Here is a 19,978-nt window from a genome sequence, read left to right as displayed (position 1 = left end):
TTAGGATTAGGAATTAGATTTCTGGGCTTTTCAGCATCGAAGGCCATGTTAGCCCGTCACCTATGAGGGGTGACGTCCTTCGGCGATCACACTATCCGAGGAAAGGGAAGGAAGGAAGCGGCCTGGGACCTGTATGCTGGGTACCATCCCGACATTTGCGTGATGTGAATGAGGAAAACGCAGGAAAACCTCATTCAGGATGGCTAATCCGGAAAAAAAAAACTTTTACACTTTTTCGACCAATTGTCGTAAACACTTACTGTCTACTGTTACAAACAAAGAATGGTACAATATCACAAAGATCGAAAAACTATAAAACTTTGGAAGCTTTTACAACAGTAGTAATGAGGGGATAAAAAGTTACAAGGAATTGACAATATAATTTGTCTCGAAGGATTTTATTTCGAAAGAGTACTTAGATACATATCACACCCGATCGCGCAGATGGTTTACAAATAGACAAAAAGATCATAATGCGATTCATAGCAATTTGATGTCTCAAACTGTTCCAGAGATACGAAAAGCACGGGAAAAATTGCCATACTGCTAAAAATGGCCTTGAGAATTTTTAAAAAGAATTGTTGCTTTCTTTTGCTTTGTAACATTACAACACTAGTTTTTGGCAGTTGTAATTACAACAAGTTATCGGGATTATATAATGTTAAGCAGTATTGCAAACTTTACCAGTTATCATATCTCGTGAACGGTTTGAGGAATGAAATTGATATACAATAAATATCATCAGATCATTACATCTATTGGAAACTATCTAAGAGACTGGATGTGGTACTTATCTATCACTGACCCACCCTATTTATATAGCTCGTTGATTTCGACAAGACTCCATGTCACCGAAGCTTATGGAAGTGTACGAAACAATAAGATATGGGTGTATCTATACAAACAAGAGAAAAGGAAGGAAATTTGTAAAAAAAAAAAATAAATAAATAAATAAAATACTTAAAAATAAACGAAAGTTTAAATTTAAAAAAAACTAATATCATATTTATTACATGGCCGCTTATCCAAATGAACCTTTCATACATAATGAAGGAAATAAGCCCGAACCTAATTAAGAAAAATTAGCCCAAGAGCAAGAAAGAAATTTAACGAAACATTACTACTTTTAACTTGAATAATTCTCATTCAATTGAGTTGAATACATAACACCCGAAAGATGGCGAGTTGGCTTTTTGTATTTGCATGCGACATACAAGTATTTACAGCTTCAGAACTTGCTGGGAATAGGTGGTATCATGATTTAGATACAAAAAAAAAAAAGTAATCAATTACAAAAAACTCTGAGAAGAAAAAAAATACTTGATTATTATCTTGAAATAAATTGAAATTGGTACCAAGTCAAAAGATTGAACGTCTAATATGAAAGATAATTTCAACGATACTTTTATGAAGCATTAATATGTTTTGTTTAGTACAGACTTCAATATTTTTTTTTCTCAAATAGGCATTATTTTTCTGGTTTTATTATTTCTTTTTAAGTCTATTATTTTTTCTTTCAATTTGTTTATTTATTGATTTTTTTTTTCTTTTTTTTTTTCAATTTCTCCACTGAGGTGCAAACGAGTTTTTAAGACCAAAACTACTAACTTTACCGACTTTAAATACGAAAATACTGACTTCGAGGACGGACAAAAACAAAGATTTTAAATGAGAAAACTGTCTCTCGATATTTATTCATAGCAGTTTAATAACCTATATAGTTTATTCCACTGAATACCTATAATCATGTGTTACTCGTTAGATTAATAAAAGTTGCATTATTGAGGTATAACTTAGATTTATTTCCGAAATCATAAAATAGTATATTGTCCGTAAGTTCAGAGAGAAGACATTCAACTTAGAACTAGGAAATGTAAATAAACAAACAAAATAAAGGTAATTAACATCACCGAAAGAAAGAAAAAAAAAGAACGAAAAGTAATAAGAAGATAAGACGCAGAAATGTTTTAAGAGAAAATTTTAGGTGTTTTCATGGAATGCTGAGTAGAATCCACGAGTTCTTGAAATTTAACTGACTAATGCATATTAAGCATAGACGCAGGTGAAAAATCTCAGCTTCAGATACAAGGAAAGGCGGAAGAGAACAAAACACACGTGAGGTAGGACAAGGAGTGTAATGTATACCAGACAACGACCTCATGTAAATACCGAACCTAAACTATTGGGAGGCCAGATAGAAGCTGATTGAGTTAGAATATTTATATAGTAGTATCCAAACTAAAATCTACTGATAAACAACTATCATTTTATTTATTTATTTATTTATTTTTGTGTGTGTCAAACTATCAAAGCAAAACCGTACCGTATATAATGCCGAATTTCAGACTACAGTAATCTCATTCTTGTTAGAAACAAAGTATCTCAAAAATGACACAAGCTGTTTGATGTCAGGAAGAAGAATTGTTGGCTGTATGAGTTTAGTAATATGTGTTGTTCTGTTATGATTCTTATGGGTTTACGAATTAGAAGAATACGATAAAAATAAAGATGTGCCTTACCTGTATCACATTAGATTTGTTTTAAATATACTTGCAAACTTAGTGATGCTGTCTAAAAAGTATTAAATGGCGCTGTTCTTAATTATCGAAGCTACAAAAATTACACACGTTCAATTGTTTCCAGCATCACTGAGTACCCATTATATGTGATGAACAAGAAATGTTGTTTCTCTTTGCCCCTAGGCGGTGGTGTTTGCTATAGGATTGGGAATTATGATTTTCAAAGAGAAACCATGTGTCTTATGATGGTAAGCTACATAATGCCGATAATTAGAATTCATGGCCAGTTAACGGTAGAACTATCAAAACAGTAGTTTCAAATTACCCTAATCAACTCCTTGTTTGAAAACAACAACAACCAGTAAGGGTTGGGGAAAGCAGTTCCCCGAAACTGCAGAATTCAAAGTAATGACTAAACTTCGTAAGCATGCGATAGCTATTTTTAGGAAAGCCTACGAGATTCATTATGAATTACTGGACTCGGTTAAAACACATTTGGATCAACTGTGTATAGCAAACATATTACAAAATATTGCATATGCAGATTCAGGGTTGGCTGGTTTAAACCAAACAAAAAAAGAACGAAAAATCCTTTAAATCGTGTGAACTTCATGGTGACGTCTCCACATATGAAACCATCTGCATTACGTTTATGTACTTTTCACCTTTTAATCAAGGGGTCCCGTGTTCAATTCTCGGTCGAACCACAACCCATCTTTTAAGTGTACCGTAAACCAGGTAGTGATTCGAGGTGTTCCTTTAAGCGAAAGTCTTTTCCTGTGATAACCTTGGTACTTCATACGGATGTTAAGCCTAAACATACGAAACAAAACCAAATTATATATTTCTACAGTGAAACCTCTCTAAAGCGGACAGCCGTGGGGAATCGAAAATTGTCCGCTATAGAGAGGTTTCAATATTTTCTTACGTAAATTAATAAACAAGATAATATGCAATTAGAAAAAAATATTTTTGCATGAATCTCGTATTTATGAATATCACCTAAATGTTACTGTACCTGCATTATCTTGCGTCATCAAAATACAACATGAGAATAAGATGTTATAGTTCTCTGCACTTTACAGTTATCGCTACTTATTTCGTTTCCGGTGTGTTGCTTTAATTCGTGAGTTAATTGCAGTCCAGTAATGACGTTTTAAAAGACAATATGCGTATCCGTGGTCAAAAATACCAAACTCTTCTTCTGCTTGGTTAGAGATTAAATCCAGTGGGACAGTAGAATGATGTGTCATCCCAAACAGTGGGCAACTGCCAATCACTTTTGTTTCTGAAACAGGTTAGGTGGAAGTAGAATGCAAGCAAAGACATAAGGGTGTTGTGGAACAGAGACCCTTCCTCATGGTTGCTGAACAGACAGTTGAGGAGGCAAAATGTTGTCACACCCTCATGTTCTTTGTATTTTTACTGTACTTTTCAACTTGTTTCTAAATAAAGTGTCCGTAAAAGGCGGTAAATAATACTTATAACAGACAAGAAAGACTGTCCGTTTCCATACTAGAGAGTGTCTGCTTTAGAGAGGTTTGCCAATATGTTTTTTCCTATTACAGTGTTTGGGGATTACAAAATATGTCCGTTATGGAAGGTGTCCGTTAGTAGAGGTTTCACTGTACTTGCCTGAATGCCTGTTGTTTTATAAAGAAGCCAAGGTTGCTTAAATATATTGACAGAAATTGCCAAAATTTATCGACTGCCTATGTAACTTTCAAAATTAGCTCGGATTGGACTTTCAGTTTTAATTTAATTGAATGATATCTACATACTAAATTTGTAATTTAATATCTCAGTTTTAGCGTACTGATTATGATAAGTTGATCATAAAATTTTACATGTCAAGCAATAACGGGATTTTTCCATTATTGCTTTGCATTTAAAGTAATAACAGGATTTTCTCAATGGCTACGGCGGGAGTTTCCCGATTTATATATAATTCTGTATAATGTTTTAACTTGTGTAACTGTTAATCTTTTTGTCCTTCTGAAATGACTCTTGACAATTATATTAACAAGTAGGCCTATATAAAGATCAATACAACGTATTTTTATCAGGAGTCCTTCGTGAGTGAGTCGGCAATCACATTTGTGACCAATTAGTTCCGGTTTCGTGTCCAAATGGACAATTTCTCTTGGATGAAGCCGAGAAGCGGTTTGGATTCCGCTTTAAGCTTATGTCACCTCTTCCAGCATAACCTTGTTGTTGCATAATAACACCAAGGCGAAACAAACTAATTTGTGTCCATATCTAATATGAATACATAGAGTAAATTATTTAAACCAAAAAACCCTTTTTTTTTTTCTTCAATAAAAACCATGGATTTTGCCAACCCTGTGCAGATTGGGGCCACTCCAATGGTCGTGATCAAACACAGAACAGATTATATTTTAACTTTCGACAACTTGTGAATAGATACACAGGAAAGTTTGTATATTCCATATGTGATGTTGGATTTACGACAGGCTTACCTGAAACTAGAGGTGGAGAGAAGTTTTTCAATATCTGGCCATCAATACACCATGCGAGTTATATAAAACAAAAGAGGTTGCCATTTGGTTTTCGCTGCTCTCTCCAAATATTCCAAAATTTTATAGACAAGGTGCTGGCTGATTGTACTGGAGCGATTCTCTGAAGCAACTAGGATAGTTCTAGAAAAATTTAAATGTCTTTTTAACCACACGAAGACGAAAGAAAAAAAATCATCTACCTAGGATATGACCAGGGTTGGCAAAAACCATGGTTTTTATTGAAAAAAAAAAACAAAACATTTTTCTGGTTTAAACCACTTTTTTTTTTTTTTTTTTTTTTTTTTTTGGTTTAAATAATTTGCTCGATGTATTTCTATCACATATGGACAGAAACAAGTTTGTTTCGCCTTGGTGATATTATGCAACAACCGGGTTATGCTGGAAGGGTCACATAAGCTTAAAGTGGAATCCAAACCGCTTCCCGGCTTACATCCAAGAGAAATTATTCTCCATTTGAACTCGAAGCCGGAACTAATTGGCTACAACTGCGATACGTCTGCTGACTCACTCACGAAGGACTCATGATAAAAATGCGTTGAACTGATCTTTACATACTTGTTAATATAATTGTCAAGAGTCATTTCAGGACAAAAAGGTAAACAGTTGCACAAGTGAAACCATAATACAGAATTACACATGGACAATTTAAAAATACTGCAGAGTACAGAAGAATTAATTTAGTCCAAGTTAGTTCACTACGACTTTTATTAGTCCAAGTTAAAGAAATACGACTTAATTTGCAAATCAGTAAGAAAAGTGAATAAAGATACGAATTATTTGAGTCCACTTTGGCTCAGACCTATTTATACATAAATAGATACCAAAGATACTTCTGATTTCAATAAATCTCTCTCGTGGGGTTTGTATGAATTCCCCTCCCCCAAAGAAAGTACGGCAATTCGTTGTATTTTATCAATAGTAAACACTATTAAAAAACGAAACAATATTTATAATTTTCCTTTGATTGCAACTGCGAAACAATAATAATAAACTATAAAAAAAAATCACAAAAGAAACATTCATAATCTTATAACAAAAAAGAAAAAGAAGCAAAAGTTGCTTTTGTAATATAATCTATTTGAGTAATGAATGGGGAATTTAGATCTGGTGAAACGTTATAACCCACAAATGTGTGTTATCAAGATTTTACGAACACTTTTCGTTTTTTGGTCTAAACTTTTTTTTTTTTTTTTAACCAGCTGGTTTAAACCAGCCAAGCCTGGATCTGACATGGAACTTTTTATCCGCCACCCATAAATTAGAAACGATAATAGAAGCATTGCCTTCAACGCCAGTTCTACAACTACAGTCATTCTTAGTATTAATCAACTTTTATCATAGGCGCTTACTTTTCCATCAGCAGGAATCTGAAACGATATATTATGAATGCGAGATTCTTCACCAATGCAATCAGGATGCGGAGGTGGTGGGTAATGACGAACACTTCACTATGCGACGTCGGGTCAGTCTTCTTCAATTAGGTAAATGGAAACTTCCATACTGTTGATTGTGAGTCAGCTAGCTTATCAGAAGCTGTACAAAATTACCCTCAATTTGAGAGGCAAGTTCTCCCTGTCATATTTGTAATGAAGAAATTTCATACATTTCTCCATAGCAGACACTTCAAGTTGCTAACAGATTCCCAACCTGTACGCTGAGTCTTCGGTGTAAACGCTCCACCGATAATAGCCACTGCTAGATTGCAGAGATAGTTTCTGATGATGGCTGACTGTGACTTGGAAATAGTAATATATAAAATAGGTAAAAGTTGCTGATTTAATATTACGATTTCAACTACGTATCAAGTTTCACCTGCCTAACTTGAAGGGCTTGTGAGATACATACTTCAGTCATACATTTTGAGCTCTTCTCCCGTTAGGATATGGATTTTGGGGAAAGTGACACGATCAAATACCACCTCGAGCCAAGTACTATACACAATTCATTTCAAACGAATCATTCACTTTCCCGTGATTATACAACAAACGCCGGTTATTTTTATATTTTGACAATAACAGTAATTTCCTACGCCCCTACCCCCTTCTTAGAAGTGAAATTTTCTAGAATGGTGGAGTACGTGGCCACTTGTTTGTAGACAGTGGCTAAGCACATGGTAACCGTTTACGCATTCCGTACCCTGTAAGCATTAATGATGTCAACGCGAGTAACACAGGAAGCGACGACAGTGCGCTCTACTTGAACTCACAGAAGGAAGTTTTTTTTTTTTTCTGATTTTGAGGCGAAAATCAAAATGGAGAAGCCATACAAATTAAAGTTTCGATACTTTACGTTACTTTGTATCTCTCTCTCTCTCTCTCTCTCTCTCAAAAAAAAAAAAAAAAAAAAAAAAAAATTGACAATTATTATTGGTTAGTTTACTAATGACACTTGAGATACTGCCGATAAAAGTTGCTCCTTTATTATGCATTGTAGGGGAAGTTTAAATGAGTAGTTCTATTCGTTAAAAATGAAATGAAATATGTAGTTTTACATCCCACTTTTATATCCTGTACGCCAAAGAGACGGACGATTAATCAAAGGGAATTAATTATAAAACTAAAGGTTAAAGATTTTCAACAGGAGACCATATATAAATTGATTGCATATATAGTTGCTACTTTCGTTGAATTTACTCTTAGTTCCTTGAACAATCTTCTCTTCTGTGTGGAGGTGTTTCTTCGGTGCAGAATCACTTTAGGATAGCTTAATCGTTATGGCTATAGCCAGCGATTTTTTCGCTAAAATTCGACGCAAACGCCTTAAGGAACAACAACTAGTCACCTTCACAAGTATATAATCCACCAATTGAGTACAGCTTTATAATATAAACGAAGCCTAAAGATCGAAAACTACGTAAACCTTATCAAACTATACCCGGAGGTCACTACAACCAGTATTTCTATTTATTCCGGTTCAGGGCACAGCGAGGTCAAAATTGTAGCACTTCTTGCGATACTAGCCTTCATGCGTTAGTAAATTCACTCTAACTAGGCTCCTGACGTAAATAACATATATATTTACGTGAAAGTTAAGAATGCGAGGCCGTCAGATAATAACGTTTTTCATCACATTTGTTGATTTAAATAGTATATCAATACATTCTATACTATTTTATTTTCTTGGCCAAGAACCACTAGCTGTGTACAGACTTAAAATACGGGTACAATCTTATATGCTATGAACTTGATTACTCCAGTACATATTGTTCGTTTCTGGTGGGCATACTTGCACGAGAAAGTCTGTTACCTAACGGAGAAAGCACGAGACGGAACGGGAAACAGAAAATGCAAATAGCCTAATAGTAAAGAGGTGGTCGAAGTCGGACATTATTCGCAATCATTGTAGGGAGCTCCTTCGTGGCTAAGCGGTTAGCGTACGCGACTTTGGCGTGGGAGACCCGGGTTCGATTGCCGGCGGGAGCTCATGTGGTTCAGATTCGACCTTAATCAGCAGGTCCACATCTCATATAGACTAGTTACTGAACGGGACGTTAAACTTAACTCAACTTAACAACAGCAGGTGAACCAATCTATGCATTAAAATCAATATTCCATTGTCCACTGCCCCCTCTTGAAATGAATATATTCGGTTCTTGATTACATACAATTGCACATAATGAAGTACATTTTTCTTAATGGTTTCTATGTTGATGTTAAGCCCCCAAACACCGCTTTGTATTAGATATTTTCTATAATTCTGGTTACTTAGGTAGACAAAAATTCCTGATATAAGTAAGTTCCTTAACATTATCCTCTCTTTCAGAAGTAACTGATTTCATCTTATTTTGTTTACTTATTTTCAAAAAGTAGCCCTGAATTCTTAACGTGCACCAAAATTTGAAAATGAAATTAAATCTTCCAGTTTTACGTCCTACGGTTATGCCAGCTAGGTTGAAGGAGACAGTGATGATGAGAAAGGAATGAAAAAAGTGGAAGGAAACGGGAACTCCGAGGAAACCCACGAAAACGATGTTTGTCCACCAAAAAATCCACCTGGCACGAGCTGGATCTAACCAGGAACACCACGCACCAGAGAATACTCTACCACTGAGCAACCGCTCCCCCTTGCACCAAAAGTTATTCACATATGGAATCCACATATTTTACCTCCGATGTTGTAGCCTAATCTGGATGATATTACACACTTGACACTAAAGCGGTGCTCAGATGGCTAACATATAAGATACCAACATAAAAACCATTAAAAAGTTTACTTCAGTACCTTGCAGTTGTACGAAAGCAGTAAAGGACGCAAATTTTTGGTAATCTGAGCGTAGGTTGGGGATGCAAAATACTAACACGTGTGTAATAAACACGTATATGCACATATATTTAAAGAAACTGCATACATGCATACACGCCTTTGTAAACTATGCCTATATTCAAGGAAATATCTGAGAAAATCCAAGTGTGTAAGAGTACATGTTTCACGATGTATAAACTACTTAACTAAAACTAGATCAGATTTTATAACGACATTGTTTTGTCGAATGAAACCACGACCTTAAATCCTTCAATGACATCTTCAAAATTTATGTTCTTACAATATGCGGCAAACTCAACAGAACTGGAATTCGCACTCAGGTGCAATGTCATATGAGCTGTGAGCGCGTGTGTGCAGACTAGTGTTGTGTGCAGTTGGCGCGAAGATAACGTTATTCACAACAGCAAAGGTACTCATTGTCGGTCATACGTTGTGAGGCAGCGTCTCACTGGAGATGTGCGCGCAGGTCTATTGTACTGCTAGCTATGGCGCATGAAGATTTCATCAGCAACATATGGTTCCATGATGAAACCGAACTGTACCTCGGTCGCTACATCAATTCGCAGTCGATTATTGACACCTTCTTGCATATGCTGCCAAAAATCTGTCGTTACAACAACAATGGGTTCAGCAAAACGAAGCAACTGCTCATACGCAAATCAGTCACTCGCCCTTCTGCCCATAAAGGCCTAGGCATCGCTTGATTTGCCGTGAAACGGATCTTCCCTATCCCTGCCATTCCCCTGACCTCATGGCTCCAGATGCTTACATATGAGGTATGCTGAAGAAAGCAATTTTCCGAATAGATAACCTTCTACCACTCTACCAGAGTTAAGAGAGAAGATTCGGTAATTTGTTTTGTCGTTTCAGCAATCCGTGTTCACTGACATGCTCATCGATCTACAGGGCCGTTATGAATAATGTGTGCGATGTAATGATCAAAATTTTGAACACATGACGTTCACGCGCGATTCCTTTTAAATTTACGATATGTATAGGGTAACATTTAGTTGGCATTCCGACATTTGACAACATTTCTTATGTTTCATTATGTTGTACAACTAATGTCGACGATGTGATTCCAGTACTGTTTGTTGTGCTGTATACTGTAGAAATCGGCATTACAACAGAAAACAATATGAACCAAACATTAAAAATAACAGATATTTTAAAAGTTAATGACTTGTATGAAAAATGAAATGAAATCTGTAAGTTTTACGTCCCACAGTTATTCCGGCCAGGCTAAAGGAGACGGTGATGATGAGAGATGAGTGAAATGGTGGAATGAAGAAAGTGGGAGGAAACGGGAGAACCCCGAGAAAACCCACGAGCACGGTGTTTGTCCACCACAAAGTCCACACGGCGCGAGCTGGGATCGAACCAGGGACCCCAAGCACCGGAGGTGAACGCTCTACCACTGACCCACCGGTATGAGAAATGAAAACCAGAATTAATGTCGGTGCAGCTGCACCTACTGTGCCGCCTACAGGGAAGTTAATTACGCATTGACATACTCACTTCAACAGGGAACACAGGACAAAACAGGAATAATACATAACTTCTAACCCTACAATAATTGCAAATACCCCTTGCACTTCGCGGGCACCCTCATTGCTATTTTTATTCGCTATCGCTCAATCTGGCACTTGCTTTTTCCGCTCGGTGACGGAACAGACTCTCTCGTTCAAGTACACCCACCACTAGACACGAACATTATATACAGTATTGGTCATATTCATAACATATAAGTTTGTTAAAAAATATAAAAAAAAAGAAAAAAAACACTCTGCGTGTAAGACACTCGTAGCAAGGGGAAGGGGGTGACATGTAAAAATAATCGAAAGCGACCCATATTTTAAGTATATGATGCAGCGGGTGGGTAATTGCTAAGAAAATACAGAGTGTGAAATGCATTAATATACTATTTAAATCAAAAACGTGATACCAAATCATATTTCATGATGGTCTTGGATTCTTAATGTTTACATAAATTTATATATTTACGTCAAGAGCCCACATACTACTACTAATTCATGAAGTATAGTACCGCAAGAGAAAATTAATACAAAATGCTCGCTGTGGCCTGAACCGGAATAAATAGAAATATTGCTTGTAGTGAGCTTCGAGCACAGTTTGACAAGTTTCTCGTTTTTGCCGCTCTTTCGGCATTTATTTGTAGCGTGTTATAAATTTATACGCACTTTGAGGGTTGCATACTTATGAAGATGAAAACGAAATTACATCTTTCAGTGGTACGTCACACAGTTATGCCGGCTAGGCTAAAGGAGACGGTGATAATGAGAAATAAATGCGATGGTGGAATGAATAACTTAGGAGGAAACGGGAGACCCCAAGAAAACCTACAAAGACGGATCCCCACGCACTAGAAGTGAACATTCTACCACTGAATATATGACGATGAATATATGATTTTTTCCTTAGGGTGTTTGCCTCGAATTTTACCGGAAAAAAAAAATGCTGGTTATAGCTTTAACGTTTAAGCTCTCCTAAGGTGTATCTGCACCGAGCAAACAACACCAACCACAAGGAAAAATTATTGAAGAAACTAGAGTAAATTTAGCGAAAAGGCAGTATATATGCAATCAATTTATATATGAACCTGTTGAAAATTTGCTTAAGAAAATCGGTTAAGAAAAACATTTTCAGTTAAACGTTTCCTGAGATACTGTTTAAATTTTGGCCTTAAGTGTACAGAGCACATATCACATTGGGCTTTCTTGTCCTCACTATCTTCAATAGGATTCACGCTCGTTCAGATGTAAGATCATTTTATTGAACCATTCATCAAATTTCACTGTCACTGACATCTTTGCACTTCTATCACTGCGACAGCCCAAAGATTGAAGACAAGACAGAAGGATAGATAGATCAGTAGTTCGAATACATAGTGCCCCGAGGTCTAGCTGAAATACCCAACGTAGCAAGGAAAAATAATATTTGAAAATGAAGAACTAAACTAGAATAAATAAGACGACGAATGCTGTTAAGGTGATGAAACTCGGCATATAAATTCATTTCTAAAAACAAAATGACGTGCTTTACAATTAAAAAAAAAGAAAAAAAAAACACTCTGCGTGTAAGACACTCGTAGCAAGGGGAAGGGAGTGACATGTAAAAATAATCGAAAGCGACCAATATTAGTGTCGAATGCATCATTTTTGTAGTCACTAAGAAGAATAGTGACAATCGAGATGCTGTTCAAGTCCAAGTTTAGCCAAGAATGTCTAAGCCAGGCGCCCCGGGGATTGACAGTGGCAACGCCGAACGAGTTGTTCTTTGTTATTTATTCTACTTAAGTTCATTATTTTCAAATATTATGCATGCATATTACTCTTCATATGCGAAATGGGCACTTGTGCTAGTTACTTATATATAAGGTTGATGTGATACTAAAGGTTGGGTCACAAACAAACGTCTCCGTTTCGTAACACAATTCGCGAACCGAAGTTATTTTCCCTATTGTATTTCTTTATGCTTTCTAAACTTTTTTCGTGACAAAGACAGAATGAAAATAAACCTATAATTTTTAAAAACAAACAAATGGCACTAAATTAAATAAAGGAATATAGAGGCAAAAACAGCACAAAATTTTTTGAAAATGAAATGAAATTTCTAACTTTTACGTGGCACGGTCACGCCGGCTAGGCTAAAGGAGACGGTGATGACGAGAAATGAAGGAAACGGAAGAACACCGAGAAAACCCACGCACATGGTGTTTGTCCACCACAAAGTACACTTAGCGCGAGAAAAATAAAGTTTTGAGTATAATACTCTGAAAACAATTCTTACGGCAAATGTGCACTACTGAGCACGTGGAATTTGTGAGTACAGTGTTGCTTTTGTATACCAAAATATTGTTCGGGAGCGAAGGGAAAAATGTTCACAAAACTTGATTCTGAATGACTTTGTTCGCGAATGGAGGGCTCGATGAACTGTGAAAGGGCTATGAACTGAACGGATATAACCGTTCATGCTATAAATTAGAATCGAATCTACCAGGGCTTAGGTTGTTACTTTCAATGGGGCTTGCGCTTAGTAATCTCAATTAACTTCACGATCAGGTTTACTTCCCTCAATTGGGATCGGAATCGATTTTTGAACCCGAGAACCAGGCTCGCTAGATTGGACCTCCCTGTGGAAAACTGGGTAAGTGATCTGTAAATACATAAATTGCGTCCAAGAATGTGCTTCATTACTATACAGTTGCAGGATTTCTACAGATATCTTAGTTTTAATTTTCCTGAATGCAATAGAAATGTCGTTCCCTCTTTTTGACGGCTCCCTTCTCCCTTTATGTTCTATCTTTTCAGGATACTTTTAATATCACAATTTAGTGTTTAGTTACAAAGTAAGAAATACATAAACTTGCCTACATACTCAATTTACCTAGAAATATTTCTTAGAGCAACACGGTTCTGGGCCTGCCTAGCGGTTTTCTTTTTCCTCCTCCTTTCCCCATATTCGGTTTGGCCTTGTAGTAGTTTTCCGAAGCTGAGCCAGCCTCGGATTTAGCAGGATGCTAAACCTTATTTTCAGTTACTTTATTCGTAACATGGGGACCAGGGTTCATTCCCGGTGGGAGCTCATGTGGTTCGGATTCCACGTTAATCAGTAGGTCCACGTCTCATACAGCCTTGCTGCTGAAAGGAACGTTAAACTCAAAATCAACTCAACTCATTTATTCGTAACATAATATTTGGTAAATTTCTCTAACTTTCTAGATCTAAAAAAATTATTTTTATTCTAATGTAAAACTAGCTAGTAGTGACAGCATATTACAGGTTATAGCATGCTTTTCTCAAGATTTAATTTAATTTTGAGTTTAACGTCCCGTTCAGCAGCGAGGCTATATGAGGCCTGGACCTACTGACTAACGTGAAATCCGACCCACATGAGCTCCCGCCGGGAATCGAACCCAGGTCTCCCATGCCAAAGGCGCGTACGCATAACCAGGAAGGAGTTCTGCTGCTCTCTCCAAGAGTAATCGTTTCAATAGTATATACGTTTGCAGGCAAATTATAATTCCATACACAGTTCGTGGGCAGGGGTGAAAGAAACAAGAGTCTAGAAGGCAATAAGACATAATTGTTAAAGAATTGCAATTTTTAAACAATAATTTTATGGGGCACAATTTTGTAAAAATTTATGGAAGAAATATGAAATCTGGTTTCGAAACAAAAAATCGGAATGCATGTGAATTTTACATGTAACATGCGTAAAACGCAAGAATATGCAATATAAAGTCTGCACTCGTAAGCACATAAGAACGTACTGTTAAACACGGAAGCCACACCGGGCACTGTTGTAAACCGTGATTCCTAACGATCGAAGTATCCGAAAGGTGTCTGACTCGTCCCAGTAAAAGGTCTGAAATAACATACTGGCAATGATGATATTGTCCGGAAATAGTGTAAGGGAATCCCGGTACTCAGTGATGTGGTATCCAAATATCAGAGAAAATTGAAGCAGAAGTTTGAATTAATGGACACTGGAAAACATTAAGTGTTTAAGATTCTAAGGAATCTCTCACACACATAAGAAGGAAATATGAAATGCAACGTGTGTTCCAAAAACAAGCCATGATGAAGTGGCGTACTAAGTCAAGGCAGCGTATAAAGTAATAAGACAAGTGTCGCAAACCTGTGCCACACGCAAGTAATGTGTTTTTATGCTATACAGCGTACTTCCACTATCCTCGTTTATGGCTATACCCACCACCCCTGATGCCCCCGCTCCCTACAGTACGGATGCACCCCGTCGGGCTCCATGTCCTGACTCGGTTAGATAGATGTCGTGACTTTTAATGGCACCTAGCACAAATTGGTTCGTGTTTCTAAGTTAATCCATGTTTTACTCACTGTAGTTATTTTGCCATATGCGCACACGCTGTAATTATACTCATTCTAAAGTCAACCTGTACTGATTAATGCAAATATTCCCTTAATAAACATTTCCCAAGCGGGTAAGAATGCATTACCTGCTAACAGAAGATCACATTTCATGCATATAAACATCTCCTTGTGTGGTACCCTAGTACAGAAAAAACTGCATTACTGCTGTATCACCGGACCACGCGAAAATCGAAAAAAGGTAATATTATTTAGTATTTCCCCAAAATACTATGTCGTGCCCCTGGCTCACTTTAAAGTGATCATTGTTCGAAATGCAATGCGGATATATGGTGGAAAAACTAGTGAGTAAAATACAAACCACCTTGTGCTAGGTAGCTACTAAAAAGTACGAATGCTACTTAACCGAGCTATGGCAGGTTCGTAGAGAGCAGGCGCGCGTAAACTTTACAAGACACGCTCCAGCTGCGCACCAATAAGCAGGGCCCTTTTAAAAAGTATAGAAGAGTAGGGTAGGGCAGAGTAGAGTAAGACACAAAAAAGTAGGGTAAGGGTTAGGTGAAGGTTAAGCTTTGATCTACTTTCATAAAATTATTAGTGTGTAATTTCTCGTTTCTGAGTGAGTATACCTGCTGGAGCGGGCGTTGCAAAGATAACCCGCAGGCGCGTCAGCGGCGGTGGGTATACGCATAAAAACACTTTATATGTTATAAAATGCATGCCTCGTGTGTTGCACAGCTGTGGGGGAGACAATAAATGCCATAAAAAAAAGTACCAAAACGTAGTTAATGAGGCTAGAAGATGTTCCTCTACTTTTTTCTGGTTTAGTTTTTACATTAGTAACAAACTGTTCGCCTGTTTAGTAGAAAATACCTTTCACACAATTTCCACAACTGACACTCTAATTTTTGAACAAGTCGATAAAATTTAAACACGATATGTCACAACCTTTTCATTTACGCACCAGTTCTATACTGCCTTTCCCATAAATCATAATACAGTGAAACCTGTCAACTTGGCCACCTCTCTAAGTTGGCCTAGCTCGTCTTGAACCTGCATTTTCCCATAAGAAATTCGTTACTTACTACTCTATAAGTTGACCACCTGTCTATCTTGGAAGTTGGTCACACTGAAGCAATGTTTATTCTATGATGATAATGATAAATTTACCTGCGTATCTTGGCAACGAAAAATACAGTTTTTTTTTCTTAACTCCTTTGAATTCCCATACGAGAGGCAGATGTTCTGTATTGGTGACTAGACACAAAGAAGCATAGATTCGCATGATTTGTTCTTGGAGGTCAATGGCCAGAAGACTACCCTCATAAAGGGGGTGGTCAAGGAAGATGTGAATAAGAAAAAGCACGTACAGGAATTCAGGAAATGGTTGTACGTATTTGTTTACCCTGTCTGTTTGGTAAAACCATTAGCTATATCAACTCCTCTCATCAGTGGGGAGCTTTAGTAATTCCGGAAAATTCTCAAGGTCAAAACTAACCATCTCAATTGTCAACTATTGGCACCTGTCGGCTTGTCAAAAGATAGCGGAGTTTTTGAGATATGAATTCCCTCAAGATTTTCTCAAAACATCTTTTGCTCCGAGGGAAACACTTCTAGCTGATTAACAAGAGAGGTAGCTAACTACAATATTAGAATGCGCATATCTGCCAAAAAGAATAAAGCAAATATGTCTAGACTGAATCACCATTCCGTAACAACTGAAAAGAAGTAATATAAACTGCATATGAATTTCTCAATTTATAATTTAGCTTTTCTTGTTTCCAAACTGAATAACTCAGTGTGCTATAACATCAATTTCAATAAACTGCGTACATACACTTCTATTTCGTGGTTGTTTGTGTTATTGTGTTTTCAATCCGAATAATCCAATGTACCAGACTAGTTTTCAGGAAGAGAAAGGTATGTACATATATTAAACATACTATCAAGGGCGCCGATCCTGGGGGACCAAGGAGGCCCGGGCCCCCCAAAGCTATGTGGACCCTATTTTATTTATGAGTATACAATATTCGGTATAATTTGAGTGTAATTTGTCTTAAAATCTTCATATATATACCTTCTGCATCTGAATGCCTCCCCCCAAATTTACAGAGAAATTGGCGCTCTTTCATACTATAGTAACATTTTCTAGTACTGTATATTTTTATGATTACTCTATATACATTATTTTTAAGTAGCTGTCGTGCCACCGCTTATTAAAATTTTAGAATCAAGTTATACTAGAAATCCTATTCTAAAAATACACAAATCACACTTGTTTTCTGTAAGTTGGCCACTTTTCGATGGACCCGATGGTGGCCAACATAGACAGGTTTCACTGTACATATAGATACCTCTCCGCTAAATAGTACATTTTGCCTCAAAATATAGTGCCGCTTACAATATCAAAAACAATATGTATTTCGTTAACTTCAACTATTCCCCTCAACACTTTCACTCATTCATCCTAACAAACTAAAACATTTTCCAATTCATCTGGTAAATTTTCTAAAATTGGTCTGGCGATACAGCAGTTAACCCGAAAGAAGTACTTTTGTGCACGTATTGTAACTTTTGACGTCCCAGGGATATGTATTTGATAGGAGACTATACCCCAACCCCTCCCCTCTTAAACTTTATTCACATAATACTACAGTAAAGTATTGTTTATAAAGCTGGTCCTAGAACACAAAATGAGACAATGTTCTAGAACACAGATCCCCCTACCCATTTGCCTGTAATATTGACATAAAACTACGTGCTCTGCAAGTCTGTAACCCGCCTTCGCTCGTTCACGCTTGCTCGCCAAGACAAAGAATTAAATATTATACATTGATACAGAAAGGAACCAAAACAGCTATTAACCTATATGGGGGACCAGTAATCTAGAACCTTCCCGAAAGAGAAAACATTACGGGTAATGTATATTAAAATAATAACAAATAAATAATAACACAACATTAAAAACATGTTCTTGAGGGTCTAATCCGAAGTCACCATCTACGGAAGATTAGCCTCTGCTGCTAACGTAAGTTGATATTTCGCGAAGTATGCTACCATAAAACGAGATAGCACATACTATTCCTATTAATAAAAAGTTTCACCTGTTTAAACATGCTCCCTTACAGTTAATCTGAACATAAATAGAAAAAAATATTATCGTGTTTCTGTTGTGATGCTACATTTTAAATCTGAGGTAAGCTTACATTCTAAAAAGCAAGTTTATAGCATACTGTATCAATCAATACAGGTCTTTGCCCTTAAATGAAAGTCAATGACCTACTTATGAAAGTAAACCAATTGCTGTTCGTTGTTTATGTTTTTGGAGAATTTGAGTATACTTTTATATTAAAAAAAAAAAAAAAAAAAAAAGTAAGAAAAATAAAGATAGAGCTAACAAGAATACGTTTAACTAGTTTTAGTCGTGCAATATCGTAATAGATTATAGATTGTTGAAGACTAATATTTCTTTCAAAACACAGTGACATGCTTACCTATATCGTGTCTATACTTGTGTACTATACTAATAACACACGACAACTGAATACTGAAATCAACACGAGTCGACTCAATAAAATTCCATCTTCAAGTCACGGATATCTCGCTACTTCCCACCAAGACTTCAATCTTTTTCCGTTTCAAATAAGACGTATCTTTCAATTGTTTGGCAATGTAGAGCAGTACTTCCGCTTCCGTGTATCAGTAGTACCAGAGCGTAAGGTAAAAGTCTTTCCAAGGGCCCCATTCCGTATCGGTTGCAACAACACAGCGCAAAATTTAAATCTTAGTTTTCGACAGAGGATTGGAAATTTCCACTATATTTTTATTTCGTGGAGGCTAAGTTTAGGAACATTACTCCAAAGAATTGTCTTAAATTTGTAATTCGTTCACTAATATTCTTTTTACTGCCCTCAATAAGAATTACCTTGAGCGACATGACAATACTCCACATAGCATAGATGAAATCCACAAAGGGTACCAGAATTAATTGTTGATATTTTTCAATTTTTTCATGATGTTCGTGTAAGAACAGATTTCTGACATATCGCCCCAAAATTACAGTGCAAAAAACAAAAACTGCTAGGTGATCTCTAAACACGAATGCTATCTAACCAATAATAGTGTCCAATCCACAAGTCTTGGGGTTCCAGAGATGAATAATGACACGGATGCAGTTTAATTCCAAGATCAACCCCATTAGCACACCTGGAGGAATATTAACGTGTAAAAATAATTGAAAACAACCAATATTGGTGTCGAGTCCATAGTGTTCGTTGACTTAAAGTTGAGTAATGACGGTTTTGATTCTTTCAAAATCCAATTTCAAAACGAAGTGGGGCCCTGCTCTCTGTCAGAGCTTGATGAGTGAGAGAGATGATGTATAAAAAATTTCGAAGACGGGTGATATTACTGCCGAATTCATAGTTTTCGGAATCGCTGAGATGAATAGTGTCATTTCAAATGCCGTTTGAGACCAAGTTCAGCACGTAAAAATAATCGAAAACAACCGATATTAGTGTCGAATCCACAGTTTTCGTAGGTAAGTAGTTACTATTCCGATACACTGGCATCATTTCAGGCTTCGCTTGAAGGGAGCAGGAGCACCACCGACACAACATTTTCATCTTTTGTACTAGTATATTAGTAGACAATTGATTAAAGTATATGTATTCTCTAAACTCTTGGGGAGGGCAATTGCCCCCTCCTGCCTCCCCTAAGTGACACCCCTGTCCCGATAGCCTGAAAGTGGAAGGACAGCCTCCATCGGCTTTGGAGTGAGAATCAG

At 36.8% G+C, this 19,978-nt stretch overlaps 1 protein-coding gene across 2 annotated transcripts in view; it reads right to left on the bottom strand.

Annotated features, from left to right (window-relative positions):
- Positions 1-18,867, bottom strand: part of MCPH1 (Microcephalin) — a 148,204-nt gene extending 129,337 nt beyond the window's left edge. For both annotated transcript variants that reach the window (XM_081744609.1, XM_081744607.1), the window contains exon 1: positions 18,687-18,867. The gene's annotated coding sequence lies outside the window, so the exon portion shown is untranslated. The remainder of the gene's footprint in view (positions 1-18,686) is intronic.
- Between the last annotated feature and the right edge of the window lie 1,111 nt (positions 18,868-19,978).

This window comes from Thermobia domestica, chromosome 17 (genome assembly GCF_964235325.1).
Source record: "Thermobia domestica chromosome 17, izTheDome1.hap1.1, whole genome shotgun sequence".
Taxonomy (NCBI): Eukaryota; Metazoa; Arthropoda; class Insecta; order Zygentoma; family Lepismatidae; genus Thermobia; species Thermobia domestica.
Note: the sequence above shows the minus strand (reverse complement) of the source record. Positions and strands in the feature narration are given on the sequence as shown.